Here is a 16308-nt window from a genome sequence, read left to right on the forward strand (position 1 = left end):
GATTTGGATGGTTGTGAGCAAAGGTGAAGGTTGAGAAAAAGGGGGAAGGAGAAGACAAGTGTCACTCATCTCACCTTGACTAGGTTGTTGACTGAGAGAATCTAGGGATGGTTGGAGAAGATTTAGGCATGAGAGGACAAGTGGACTCAAGTCATTCCTAAGATATAGGGATGTTGGAGAGAATATAGAAGGAGGTTTATGAAATATGTGTACGTACACAATATTCATTTAGTTTGGAGGTTGCAAATAAATGATGAATTAATATTTAAGAAATATTAATCTCCTTAGCCACATGATGGATGAGTTGGAAAAGGGAAGATGAAGTGGAGATGGAAGGTGAGTTGGAAATGAAATTAAATAATTTAGGAAATCATTTAATATTTGAGACTTATAGGATAGAAGAATAACTATTAAATATTAGATATTTAATTGTTTGGAGGAGATAATTAAATATTAGATATTTAATTAATTAGAGGAATAGGATAGATGAATTAATTAATTAAATATTTCAATTAAATTAATTAATAGAAAGACACAAAATGAACCAAGTAAATTAATCTTTTCAAATTAACTATTTAATAGAAGAATAATTATTAAATAAATATAAAATATGTATTTAATTGCTCATAGCCATTTTTATGTGTATACATTTTACCCCTCTTTGAAATTATGTGAAGACAACATTGTTTCAAAGATTAAATCAAGTCTCGATAGTGTGCCTGATGAAGATAAAAATCCCGATTGTGTGCCCCCTTGGGAGATTGATCGTGAAATTGTTGAAAACTTTGATTTGAACGATTGATCTCATGATAATTGATAAAAAGGTTCCATCAATTAAATTTATTTGTTAAAAAAACAAATTAAATTGCCCCATTGAAAAGCATTAATGACTCTTTCAAATAGTAAATATAAAATTAACCAAGGTTAATTTTAATTGAATTGTTATCCTTGTCAGCTTGTGAAGAAAATTGTCTTGGTGAGGTGGCGAAATGGTGATTCCTGTGGAAAACCATCGATTTGAGTGTGTTCGATGATATCAGTGACCTCCTGAGTATGGGTTGCTAGTATGTATCTTATCCCGGGCTTTGTTTTCAACTTGTCATGCCATTTTTCATGTTTTTAGGCAGGTTTTTAAATTTTTTAATTTTTTTGTGATTTTTGACATTAGGTTAGCTCTTTTGCATTTAGATTTAGCGCATATGTAATTAGGTTTAACGCTTTTTCTCATGATAGTGCTTATGCTCATTTTGTTTGCGCATATGATAAGGGTGTTAGCACTTATGAATCGGTTAGTGCTTTTGTTTTGTTTGTTAGTGCATATGATTTGTTTGGCACATATGTTCAATAGGATAGCGCCTTTGTGAATAAGATTAGCACTTGTGCCTCAAAATGAATTTTGATGATGTAAATTTCGGCATTGTGATTTGATAATGTTGATTGATAGGAATGCGATTGATTGATTGATGTCATTTGATAGATCGATTTGATTTGATTGGATAGATTGATAGATGTTGTTTGATAGATCGATTTGATTTGATTGGATAGATTGATAGATGTCGTTTGATAGATCGATTTCATTTGATTGGATATATTGATAGATGTCATTTGATAGATCGATTTGATTTGATAGATTGATAGATGTCGTTTGATAGATTGATTTGATTTGATAGATAGATAAGTGATGATGTTGGCATTATGTGGACCGGTAGGAGGACATAATGATATTGTATGTTGTCATTGATGTCAATATATGTGAAGAGAAGAGAGAACTGGCACATGTATGAACTGGTATGATGAAAAGTAAACCGGCATGATGATATGAGAATTGGTTATGTGAAAGTGAAGTAGTATATGTGTTCTTGGTGAACCGGCATGTCAAGGTGAACCGGCATGTTGTTATGAGAACTGGTACATGGAACTCTTGTGTGACTACCGGTTGGTAATGTCAGGGTTTCTGGTTGGAGTGCCTCAAGCCTAAGTGACTCAATCGGTGATCTTTGTGTGATGAGTCAGCATGGTAATGGATAACAGATCATGTTGCCATGTATGCTCTATGCGCGTGAAGGATCTTGTATGAAGAAGACTATTCCTATCTACCTCGGGAATGTGCGAAGTTTGTCAAACGGTGATAACGCGTGATGGGTTATCAGCTGCCAAGAAATCGGTGGATAATGGACGATGGAGAATTTCTTGAGATTGATTCAAGATTATTGCATTTAATACAGTATGATTCAATGGTCAAGATTGAACTGTTTGAATTGCTTAACCCAACAGGTTTAGGGTTTAGGGTTTTTACTACCGACCTGTCTATTTCCTATAAGGTCGATGTTGTGTTTCTTTCAGAGTTGTTGGCAAAAGTTGTATGTGTGTATCCAAGTGAAGTGATACGTGATCCTTGTCAGACCAAAGGAAAGAAGAGATACCTACAAGTGAATGTGCAGAAGGTGAAGAGGAGCCAAAATGGATCTGCCTTAGCATTGAGTGTTGTTACCAGATCACTGTAATTCCTATTGCTCTCTAACCACTTCAACAGTTGTGAAATCCCTTAACAGGGTAGCCTTAATAGGCTTGATACAAAATCCCCTAACAGGGTAGTCTTAACTGGCTTGATTCAAATCCCTTAACCGAGTAACTCGAAGTTAATGAGTTCTGAGAAGCTATAGAGCTCTGGAGATCCTTTAGCTATTGAGTTCTTAAAATCCTCTAACAAGGTAACCCTAATTGGGTTTAACCCTTAACCGGGTATTGTAGCCATCCCTTAACCAGGTGATCCCTAACAGGATCAGTTCCTACCATAACCTATTGTAATGTCTTTAACCAGACAAGGCTCCTAACAGAGGGGACTTCAAAAGAGTTCAACAACAAGCTTGTGGGTATTCATCCCCATCATGGTTTTTCCCAATTAGGTTTCCATGTGAAAAATATGTGTGTCATGTGTGATGCTTTTATCTTGTGATGCTTTGTTATTACCTATTGAGCATATGATGGTTCTGTGTTTTATGCCTGTCTATAAAACATATTGAACTAACTGTTGTAAAGATCAGATGATAGTTTACCTGTTCATGCATGAGGGTGTAATGGTACTATAGTATTGAGCTAAGAGGAAAGCTTAGTGAGTGACTGGTTTATGATTGTTTTAGTTATTCTGGGTCTTACCAGTTGCACTTTGTTTCAACTAGTATCACTGCTTGTCAGTCATTTGGAGTATTTGTTGTCGAACCAGTTTTGGACTGTATTTTTGTTTGTACTGATTCACCCCCCCCCCCTCTCAGTACCAGTTTGGTACTATTGATTCATCATTGAGTTATCAATTGGTATCAAAGCAGTCCAAGTCCTCAGTGTTGTAAGCTTAACCTCTTGAGGAAAAGATCTTAGTCAAATGATAAAGAGGGAAGGTCCAAAGTTTAACAGGGAAAATTTCGGTATATGGAAAGACAGGATGAAGATATTCATCAAAAGCATGGGTGTTAAACATTGGAGTTATGTTGAAAATGGATATGTTTCTCCTACCGGTACTCTCACCGATGACCAAAAGAGAGAGATACAAGAAAATGGGCAAGTCATGGAAGCCCTCATTAGTAGTCTATCTGACATTGAGTTTATTGATGTTCAAGACAAGGCAAATCCCAAAGAGGTATGGGATGCTCTTGAAAATATCTATGGTGGTGATGAGCATGTAAAACAAGCTAAGGAAGAAAGCCTAAGAGGGAAGTTTGAAGACATGCGGATGATTGAAGAGAGACCATTCAGCAGTATGGAATTAGAATCAAAACAGTTGTTGGAGAAATCAAGAGTGCAGGTGGCAAAATAGAAGATTCCAATGTGGTAAGTAAGGTCCTAAGATCCCTGTTGCTTGTCTATGTAATAAGGGTCCCTGCTATTCAGGAGCTGAGATCAATAGACAAGCCTAAGGTGTCCTTGGACTACATCATAGCCAACTTGATAGCCTATGAGCTGAATAGTTTTGATGGCAGTATTCAAAAGATAGAATCAGCATTTAAAGCCTCTGCTATACCATCCAGAAAAGGAAAAGAGGCTACCACTAGTGGCGAACCTAATCAGAGTAGAGAAATGAAAGATGAAGAGTTTTTGATGGAATTTGAAGCTCTTCTTGCCAGGAAATTTTCAAAAGGAACTAGTAAATACAAAGGTAAGCTACCTTTGAAATATTTTTCCTGTAACCGGATAGGACATATTGCTATGAACTAGTCCTAATAGCGACAACAAGGATAAACCAGAAAGGTTCAAGAAATTCAAAGGAGGAAACCGAAGAAACTGTTTTGTGGCAGTTGATGAAGGTGTCACAGATGAGGAATCAGAAGATGAAGAGAATGAAGACATTGTGTTTGTTGTTGTAAAGGAAGATATGGTATACAAGAAGGCTCTTGTCTCCCAGTTTGATAATTCAAATGATTGGATCATTGACAGTGGTTGTTCTCGCCATATGACTGGTGACCGAAGCAAGTTTCTATCTATGGAGGAGTATGATGGTGGTGTGGTTCACTTTGGCAATGATGCACCATGCATGGTCAAAGGCAGAGGGTTCATCTCTCTGAATGGAAAGAGTAGTGCTGACAATGTGTACTGGGTTGATGGTCTCAGACACAACCTTCTAAGTGTTGCTCAGCTAAATGACAGTGGCCTCACTCTGCAATTCATCAATGGAGTTTGCAGAATCAAAGTCAAAGATGGTAAATTGGTAGCCACTGGAATGCAGACCAAAGGTAACCTATTTCAATTGAATGCAAATGTAAGTACCTGTCTTATGGCTAAGCTTGATGATAGTTGGATATGGCATAGGAGATTCTATCATGTAAACTTTGATAACATTGTAAAGGCTAGTAAGATCAAGGTAGCTAGAGGGTTGTCGGTGCTAAAAAAACTGGATAATACCTTGTGTAGAGAGTGTCAATTGGGGAAAATGTCTTCCTCAACTTTTAAAGGTAAATCTTTCACTGCTGACAACTTGCTTGATCTTGTACATACTGATTTGTGTGGTCCTATGAAGACTAGGAGTGTGCAGGGTGATAGGTACTTCATGATCCTCACTGATGATTGCTCAAGAATGATGTGGGTCACATTCTTGAAAGACAAGTCTAAAGCCTTTGGGAAATTCAAAGCTTTCAAAGCATTAGTGGAGAAAGAAAGCGGTAAAAGGATCAAGTGTCTCAAAACTGATCAAGGAGGGGAATTCACTTTCGGTGAATTCAACAAGTATTGTGAAGAATTTGGCATCAAGAGATAGCTATCTACCCCCCAGACTCCATAGCAGAATGGCCTAGCAGAGAGGAATAACCAGACTGTAGTTGAAGCAGCTAGAACTATGTTGATTCAAGGAAAGGAAGCTCACACCTTTTGGAGAGAAGCGGTGAGCACTTCAATCTACACTATGAACCGGGTACTCATCAAAAAAGGTAAGGACAAAACTCCTTATGAGTATTGGACCGATAAGACACCTATGGTTAGCTACTTTAAGGTATTTGGTAGCAAATGTTACATCAAGAGGAGTGAACATCAAGGCAAATTTGAAGCTAAATGTGATGAGGGAATATTTCTAGGATATTCCACCAAGAGTAAAGCTTTCAAGTGCTACAACAATAGGACTCAGAGAATTATGGAAAGTATCAATGTAAGAGTTGATGAATCCTTTGAGAAAACTGAGGAAACTGATAGTGAGCAAGCTATAAATGAACCGGTTGCAACCTTCTGGGAACCGGTTGTTAGTCAACCAAGTACTAGTAACAGTGTTATTGAACCGATGAATGTTGATACTGATGAAGATGAGGATGAAGAGGAAAAGCAAGAAGAACCAGTCAAGACCATTCCTCGATATGTCAAGCTAAATCAAGATCCTAAGCAGATCATAGGAGATAAGGATGCAAGAATCCTTACAAGAAGAAAGGTCAAAGAAAACTCATGTATGATCTCTAAATTTGAGCCTAAATCATTCAAAGAGGCTCATAAAGATGAAGACTAGATCAAGGCAATGGAGGAGGAAATTGACCAGATAGAGAAAAATGGTACATGGTCCTTGGTACCCAGACCAGAGCATAAAAATGTCATTGGCACTAAATGGGTGTTCAAAAATAAGCTGAATGAGGATGGCGCAGTAATTAGGAATAAAGCCAGATTGGTGTGCAAAGGATATGCTCAAGAAGAAGGAGAAGACTATGGAGAAACCTTTGCTCCTATAGCCAAATTGGAAGGAGTTCGTATGCTTCTTGCATATGCAGCTTTTAAAGGATTCAAAGTATATCAAATGGATATAAAATCTGCATTCCTAAATGGTGTACTTGAAGAGGAGGTGTATATAGAGCAACCAGATGGGTTTTCCCTATCTGAAGATAGTGATATGGTATGCAGGCTACATAAAGCCTTATATGGTCTAAAGCAGGCACCTAGAGCATGGTATGAGCACCTACATTCCCATCTTGTGAAGATTGGATTTGAGAGAACAAGTGAAGATAGCAATATCTACTTGAAGTCTGAAGGAGATCAGATCCTAATCTGTGAGGTTTTTGTTGATGATATTATCTTTGGTGGAGATGACAAGATGAGTCATGAGTTTGCTAATGAGATGAAGAAAGAGTTTGAGATGTCACTCTTAGGGGGGATTAAGTTCTTCATTGGACTGCAGATCCAGTAGATGAAAGATGGAATCTTTATCACTCAGTCCAAATATGTCAAAGAGGTGTTGAAGACTTTTGGCATGGAAGATAGCAAACCGGTTGGTACACCGATGGTGACCAGTTGCAAATTGACAAAAGAGGATGATTCCACACTGGTTGATGAGAAGGAATACGGATCAATGATTGGTAAGTTACATTATGTAGTGCATAGCAGACCGAATATTGCACATGCAGTTGGCATTACTGCAAGGTTCCAGAAAAGTCCAAGAGAATCCCACTTGATTGCACTTAAGCAAATTCTTAGGTATCTGAAGGGAATAGTTGACTATGGATTGTGGTACCCATACAACAATGATTTCAATCTAAAAGTGTTCACAGATGCTGATTGGGTAGGTAATGTGGATGATCAGAAAAGCAAAACCGGTGGTGCATTCTTTCTCGGTGGTAGACTAGTCTCATGGATGAGTAAAAAGAAAAGTTGTATCTCTCAGTCTACAGCGGAAGCAGAGTATGTTGCAGCTTTCATGAATTGCACTCAGATAATTTGGATGAAGCATGTACTGGAAGGCTTCAAAATCCCTGTATCTGAACCAGTAAGTATATTCTGTGATAACACAAGTGCTATCAATATATCAAAGAATCTAGTTTTACATTCTAGAACCAAGCATTTTGAGCTTAAGTATCAATTCTTGAGGGAAAAGGTTCAGAATAAAGAGATTGCATTGGAGCATGTGTCCAGTAAAGAGAAGTTAGCAAACATATTCACCAAGCCTCTGCCAAAGACTACATTTGTGCATTTAAGAGGTGAATTAGGGGTACTACCCCTTAAGGAGGTGAACTAAACGTATTTTCTCCACATTAGTCAGGTATTGTATAGTTAATTTTTTGTTGATTGATGTGTTGAAGGATGCTACTCCTCAGGGGGAGCAGCATAGTGGAACAGGGTTGCTTGTGCCTCCACTTTGGCATTGTTGTCAAAGGGGGAGAAGAAGTGAAATGGAGAAGATATCTACAGAAATTGGGGGAGAACATGTGAAGTGAAAGATATCTTTGTATATTGCCATCAATGCCAAAGGGGGAGATTGTTGGCATTATGTGGACCGGTATGAGGACATAATGATATTGTATGTTGTCATTGATGTCAATATATGTGAAGAGAAGAGAGAACTGGCACATGTGTGAACCGGTATGATGAAAAGTAAACCAGCATGATGATATGAGAATTGGTTATGTGAAAGTGAAGCAGTATATGTGTTCTTGGTGAACCGACATGTCAAGGTGAACCGGCATGTTGTTATGAGAACCGGTACATGGAACTCTTGTGTGACTACCGGTTGGTAATGTCAGGGTTTCCGGTTGGAGTGCCTCAAGCCTGAGTGACTCAATTGGTGATCTTTGTGTGATGAGTTAGCATGGTAATGGATAATAGATCGTGTTTCCATGTATGCCCTGTGGGCATGAAGGATCTTGAATGAAGAAGACTATTCCCATCTACCTCAGGAATGTGCGAAGTTTGTCAAATGGTGATAACGCGTAATGGGTTATCAGCCGCCAAGAAATCAATGGATAATGGAAGATGGAGAATGTCTTGAGATTGATTCAAGATTATTGCATTTAATACAGTATGATTCAACGGTTAGGATTGAACCGTTTGAATTGCTTAACCCAATAGGTTTAGGGGTTTAGGGTTTTTGCTACCGACCTGTCTGTTTCCTATAAGGTTGATGTTGTGTTTCTTTCAGAGTTGCTAGAAAAAGTTGTATGTGTGTATCCAAGTGAAGTGATACGTGATCCTTGCCAGACCAAAGGAAAGAAGAGATATCTGCAAGTGAATGTGCAGAAGGTGAAGACGAGCCAAAATGGATCTGCCTTAGCATTGAGTGTTGTTACCAGATCATTGTAATTCCTATTGATCTCTAACCACTTCAACAGTTGTGAAATCCCTTAACAGGGTAGCCTTAATAGGCTTGATACAAAATCCCCTAACAGGGTAGTCTTAACCAGCTTGATTCAAATCCCTTAATCAAGTAACTCGAAGTTAGTGAGTTCTGAGAAGCTATAAAGCTCTAGAGATCCTTTAGCTATTGAGTTTTTAAAATCCTCTAACAAGGTAACCCTAATTGGGTTTAACCCTTAACCGGGTATTGTAGCCATCCCTTAACCGGGTGATCCCTAACAAGATCAATTCCTAGCAGAACCTATTGTAATGTCTTTAACCGGACAAGGCTCCTAATAGAGCGGACTTCAAAAGATTTCAACAAAAAGCTTGTGGGTATTCATCCCCACTGTGGTTTTTCCTAGTTGGGTTTCCACGTGAAAAATATGTGTGTCATGTGTGATGCTTTTATCTTGTGATGCTTTGTTATTACCTGTTGAGCATATGATGGTTCTGTGTTTTATGCCTGTCTATAAAACATATTGAGCTAACTGTTGTAAAGATCAGATGATAGTTTACCTGTTCATGCATGAGGGTGTAATGGTACTATAATATTGAGCTAAGAGGAAAGCTTAGTGAGTGACCAGTTTATGATTGTTTTAGTTATTCTGGGTCTTACCAGTTGCACTCTGTTTCAACTAGTATCACTGCTTGTCAGTCATTTGGAGTATTTGCTATCAAATAGGTTTTGGACTGTATTTTTGTTTGTACTGATTCACCCCCCCCTCTCAGTACCAGTTTGGTACTATTGATTCATCATTGAGTTATCAGATGATTGATCTGATTCTCTTGGTAAATAGGAGAAACTTGATGTTCTCTAGTGTCAGGAGAAATTCTCAACAGTACGTCATTTAGTGCCAGAGCTGACACAGGAAGAGATCAGACATATAGATGCCTGTGGGTTATGCCATCTTTTATATATGCTTGAGATTATGCATAATAAAGGATTCTTGATGGCGTTAGTCGAGAGATGGCACAGTGAGCATAACACTTTCCACCTGCCCACAGGTAAGATTAGTGTGACGCTTGAGGATGTCTATAGGAGTTTGCACACCCCAGTGATTGGCGAGTTAGTGCAGTATGATTTTCATGATCATGTTGGGACAGAGGCTTGCAGAGCTATTTTTGCTGATGAGAGAATCTCGAGAGGAGAGATCCGATGGGAGGATATGGTCATGTATTATGAGACTCTTCCTATGATTCTTGTTGGTTTGATTGGAGGATTCATTTGTCCTGATAGGAGATTGTGAGGTTTTTTTGTTGGATGGGGTGAGATTCTTTAGATTATGATGCAGCATCAAACTCAATATTCTTGGGGTGTTTGTATGCTTTCACATTTATATCATGATCTTCATCAGGTAGGGTATGATGAGAGTACTAGTTTGTCTATAAGATGCACACTTTTGCAGATCTGGTGTTGGGAGCACATTGCTATCACTTGGCCTATCCATCACAGATTTTGTGGAGAGAGGCAACCATATGTGTATCTATATGCAGGTATCCTTACTCTGTATAAGCTAGGTAAGATGGAGTACTGGTGTTGGTTGCTTGATTCATTGGATAGTATTACTTGGAGACCATATGTTGATTGTGAGCCATGGATGGATGATGCACAGACATTACCATTTATTATGCAGAGTAGATATCTCATTGGTCAAACTCCTTACATTATTGAGTGACATTTGATGAGTCGCATTCTTAGATAGTTTGGTATCATTCAGCCTATGCCTACTGGTGTCATGATATATGCTCGGCGGCCTAGAGATAGGTGAGATTGGGTACCTTCTTTTTCCTTTGAGATTGCTCATGCAAAGTTTCTTGCTACTCTGAGAGTGACTTATGATATGAGATTACACATTCTAGATCCTGGTGTTACTGCAGAGTATGCTCAGTATATACTAGCACATCCATGTCCTCGTATTGCTGATCCAGTAGATCCTCCTCCTAGCTCAGGAAATGAGGATGATGATTTAGATGATCTAGGTGTCAGGAGACTGAGATGGAGATGAGATCTTAGAGCTACTCAGGAGACCAGGGGAGATGGAGATGAGGTGGGGATTGTGGTGGGGGTGGTAGGAGACCGGGATGGAGAGGAGGTCGATTGAGAGTCTGTGGAGGACCGTTTGGACCAATTGGCAGGTTTGGGAGACTGTGTCCTATGGGTGGGAGAGATGGTGGATGGATTGGGAGGGTTACTGGTAGGGTAGGTATGAAATCACCGAGAGGGTTGCCATTGACAGGAGGAGGCAAGATGACTGGACTGGATGGGGGGTGCGGGAGAGGCATTGATTTTGGTCAGATTCAACTAGACCTTAGGGTTATTGCAACTCATGGTGGAGATGATGAGGATCCAGAGGATCATGTTCCACTTATTAGATGATGGGTTATGAGAGCTACTCGGACTGATATTCCAATAGGTGGATAGGGAGGTGGTGAAGAGGGGATTGGGGTTCATGTGACACAACAAGATTTAGTAGAGTAGGATGCACTAGAGCATGATATGCCAGAGTAGGATGCCATTGATAGTCTTAGAGCACAGATTGATCAGCTTCGAGCACAGGTACAGACTTTCATGGTTGAGAGCGATAGAGCTGTTAGGAGACAGCAGGATACTCAGGGCCTTCTTGATCATATTCAATAGGTTGGATCAAGTACTCTCTCAGCTGACACTGTTAGAGCACTAGTTCAGGCCGGGAAGGAGACTTCCCATTGGTGACAACTATATGAGGAGGTAGTCGCAGAGAGCTAGAGAGAAGGTAGTTATCATACCACCGTGTTGATGGATACCAGCAGTGGTGGAGTCATGGGACCTCTTCAGAGGAGTGGTGATCATGTGAGATAGGATTCTGGAGGATCTTCTCACCCACAGCCATAGAGATGGACAAAGTGAGGTGGTAGTGGTACAGGGCATCCTTGACTTTACTTTGTATTGATGAGACACTTATACTTTTGATGTGATATCATTGTATACTTTGACTTTTATTGTTTTATGATGATCTATATGCAAACATGGACTCTATATGATGATGATCTTTATTATGCATGTTACTCTATTTTATGATGATCTATATGCATTGATTATATGGATGCAGTGATTAGATGGATGGGGATATGATGATGATGATTATCTTTCCTTGCCTTATGATTATGATCTACATGATGCAATAATGAATGTTTTTTGGTTTTGGTTTTTGATGAGCTTGGATGCCAATGAAAATGACGTGAAAATGCAAATGCAATGATTGATTTTATTTTATTTGTAATGCTTATAATGATTATGAATCTATGTACAAGGATGCAACTAAATGAAATGAAATGATAATGCAAATAATAATGATGATACACTACATGATTAATGAAATGCACTTAATTGAATGCAAACTAATGCAATGATTTAAATGTAACTAAATGAAATGGATGGTGATTAAAATGATTCTAAAAATGAATGCATCTACAATGATCAAATGCAAATTGTTCTTGTTTGTCCAAGTATACTCAATCTTTATTTATGACCGTTGATATGTGAATGAAATGAAATGCTTATAATGCAACTGACATTGAATGCTTATAATACAGACGAAAAAATGAGCTAATCTAAAAAGAAAAAATTATACTGCCATTCTTCATATGCTATCTTGTAACAGTGCTTGATTTCATCATTGAGCTTTAAAATGTTGTAAGAAAATACAAGCAACTTGTCATAATGATCCAAGCTAACCTGAGTATTTCTTACATGGATTTTGATATAGCAAGTTAATACAAGCAACTTGATATAATGAATCAAGTTGACCTGAGTATTGCTTGCAGAACCGACAAGGATTATCTCCTTTCATGCATGACTTGGAATGTCCTCCTTGATCTTTTGTTGATCATATCCTAAGACAAGTACATACCATAGTAAGAGATAAACCACAGACAACAATCAAAGAAAAATAATCATGCCTCATCATAGCTTCTCTAGTCATGGACATCCTTGAGTCGCATAGAGTACATGATTAGCAATAAAATCAAGATATAAACATTAAATCTTGTATGTCATTCACATGTTCTTATGGTCAATAACTGATATAATAATTTTGATAAATTATCTTTGATAATCCTTTATGACTTGCTAATTGATTTCTTGATCTTTGTTGCTTTGTTGCTCGTTATCTGTTTCCTAGGTGTTTTTGGTTTTTCTAAGTTTCCCAATGTTTTGGATTTTCAAAGATTCAAAAGATCACCTTAGCAAAAGGAATTGGGATTTTGCCCCCAATGGAAACAAAAATTTATTATGAATATATGAATTGATCAAGATCCAAACCATGGTAGGATACAAATGCAGATTGATTGATTTTGATAAGATCTAAGATAGTGACTACGACAAGTATGTCAAAGATTGATAATTGTTGGTAAGCTGCATATTTCTTTCTAAATTGTTCAGAGCAATGGATGGGAAAAATGGAATTGATAAGCTAAGATAGATGGAAGCAACAGATGCGATAGGATGGAGTGGATACGTGCACAAAGCAATCTCATAGATGGAGGAACTCAATTTTTAGATAGCGCCTGTTTACCAAGCTTTTACTATCTAAATTTATTGCATTTTTGTTGTTTTATACTTTTTAGGGATTTTTTGTTTTTATGATTTTTTTTTTCTTTACTGATTTCTTCAGGATTTTTTATGCTTTTTATTGATTTTTTCAAGACTTTTTATGCTTTTATTGATTTTTTCAGAACTTTTTATGCTTTTGTTGATTTTTTTAGGACTTTTTATGCCTTTTATTGATTTTTTGAGGACTTTTTATGCTTTTAATGATTTTTTTCAAGACTTTTTATGCTTTTATTGATTTTTTCAGGACTTTTTATCTCAAGCATAGAACTTCTTGAGATGAATAGAATTGATAGGTTCATCAAACCAATCACCTTCAAAGGTAGATAACTTGTATGCTCCTGAGCCATATGTTGCTACTATGACAAAAGGTCCTAGCCAATTTGGTTCAAATTTACCCTTCTTTTCTCAGTCTTGTTGATTTCTTGGATTCTCCCTTAGAACTATATCTCCAATCTGAAAAAATGTGTGGTTTGACCCTATGATTATAACTTCTTGCCATCCTCTATTGATATACTTTCAAATGACTTGTTGCATTTTGGTGATGTTCCTGGATCAGCTCAATTTCTTGGAGTCTAGAGACGTGTTGTTCTTCTTCTAGTATAAGACCTTTCAAGGAAACTCGAAGAGAGGGTATCTCTACTTCGATGGGTAATATGGTTTTTGATCCATATACTAAGAAATATGGAGTTGCCCATGTTGGTGTTCGAATGTTGGTTTGGTATGCCCAAAGAGAAGGATTTAGTTGAACGTGCCAATCTTTTCCAGCTTCATTGACCATTTTCTTCAAGATTTTCAAGATAGTCTTGTTTGATGCCTCAGCTTGACCATTTCCTTGTGGATAATATGGAGTAGAAAACCTATGTTGGATATGAAATTGTTCACATAGTTCCTTCACATCTTGATTCTTGAATGGTTTTCCATTATCAGTGAAAATGATCATAGGAACTCCATAGTGACAGATTATATAATTCAAAATGAATGATGATATTTGTTTTCCTATCACTTTTGTCAAAGGCACTGCTTCAATCCATTTAGTGAAATATTCAATAGCAGTCAGAATGAACTTATCTCCATTAGAGGATGAAGGATTTATCTTACCTACCAAATCAAGGCCCCATTGAGAAAATGGCCATGATCCTGCCATAGGATACAATTCTTGTGCTAGTGCGTGGATGAGATTCCCATGGATCTAGCATTGTTTGCATTTTTTAGCATATGTGAATGAATCTCTCTCCACAGTAGGCCAATAGTAACCCATACAAAGAATTTTCTTAGCTAGTTTTAATCCACTTGAGTGTGTGCCACAAATACCTGTGTGAACTTCGTTAAGAAATTTCTTAGATTCATCTTATTCAAGACATCTCAATAAAGTGCTATCTAGACCTCACCTATATAAGGTATCAGCAATAATAATATAATAGGATGACTGACGGATAAAATATCTTCTTTGATTGCAGGATAGATCAGGAGGAAGGATGTTCTCTTTTAAGTATTGATAGGTTTGGCTATATAAAGATTGGTTGGTTCTCGATCTATATCAAATCATTTAGGTATGTTGGGATTGAACAGTAGGGGTTAATATATCTTCCATGGGGAATTCATAACATTGTTGATTCTCCTAATTCTGTAAGAAAGATTTTATTGTAGCCATTGCATCTATTGCTTTATTTTCATTTCTTGGAATTTGGGTGAATGATATTTCTTTAAAGTGTTCTTTAAACTCCTCTACCAGCTATTTGTATGGCATGAGCTTGTCATCCTTAGTTTGATAATCATCATTTATTTGGTTGATGATAAGCTGTGAATCACCATAGACATATAATTCCTTGATATTCCATTCAATAGCCATTTTGAGCCCAATAGTTAATGCTTCATATTCTGCAGTATTGTTTGTTCATGGAAACCGCAGTCTATATGATTTTGGAATTGTGTGTCCTTGAGAAATGATGAATAAAATTCCTACGCCTGATCCATATTGTGTATAAGAACCATCAAAGTACAATTCCCAAAAGTTTGTACTTACTGTCAGAATGTCTGCATCGGGAAATTCAATGTGTAGAGGTGTGTCATTTTGTAAAGGTTCATCAGCCAATTGATCAGCTATGACTTGTTCTTTGATAGCCTTTCGATCAACATACTCTATATCAAATTCACTCAGTATCATTACCCATTTGGCCAATCTTCCTGTCAAAGTTGACTTGTTCAATAAATACTTTAGTGGATCTATCTTTGCTATCAGCTTTATAGAATGAGTTAGCATATAATGTCGCAGCTTCTGAGTTGCAAAGACAACTTCTAGACATGTCTTCTCTATTGATGTATAATTCAGTTCATAGCCGACAAGTGTTCTATTGATGTAATACACTACTCTTTTGTTTCCTTCTTCATCATGTTGTGCTAAGAGAGCACCCAATGATACATTTGTTGTCGAGATATAGAGTAACAATGGTTTCCCTTTGATTGGTGATACCAATATTGGAGGATTCATGAGATATTCTTTGATTTGCATAAAAGCCTCTTCACATTTCAGATCCCATTTGAATGGAACATTCTTATGTAAAAGATGAGTGAATGGATGACATCTATCTGCTAATTGAGAGACAAATCTTCTGATTGATTGCAATCTTCCTTGTAACGATCATAATTGACTTATGTTCCTGCGTGACTCCATCTCCATGATGGCTTTGACCTTTTCAGGATCTACTTCAATTCCACGAGTTGATATGATGTACCCAAGAATTTTTCCAGAGGTTACTCCAAATGCACATTTATTTGGATTTAATCTCAATTGATATCTTTCCAACGTATCAAAAATCTTGCTTAAGATGTTCAAATGTTCTTGTCTTCTATGAGATTTTGCAAGTATGTCATCTACATAATCTTCCATAAATGTATGCATCATATCATGGAAAATTGTTGTCATAGCCCTTTGATAAGTCACTCCTACATTCTTAAGCCCAAATGGCATAACATTCCAACAATAAGTTCCCCATGCACAGGTGAATATTGTATTTTCTTGATCTTTAGGGACAATTCTTATTTGATTGTATCTTGAGAAGTCATCCATTAGTGAAAACATCTCATGCCATGTTGATAAGTTAGTGGGAAATCATGTTTGGGACATGCTTTGTTCAAATCTCTAAAATTGG

This window comes from Cryptomeria japonica, chromosome 7, assembly GCF_030272615.1.
Source record: "Cryptomeria japonica chromosome 7, Sugi_1.0, whole genome shotgun sequence".
Taxonomy (NCBI): domain Eukaryota; kingdom Viridiplantae; phylum Streptophyta; class Pinopsida; order Cupressales; family Cupressaceae; genus Cryptomeria; species Cryptomeria japonica.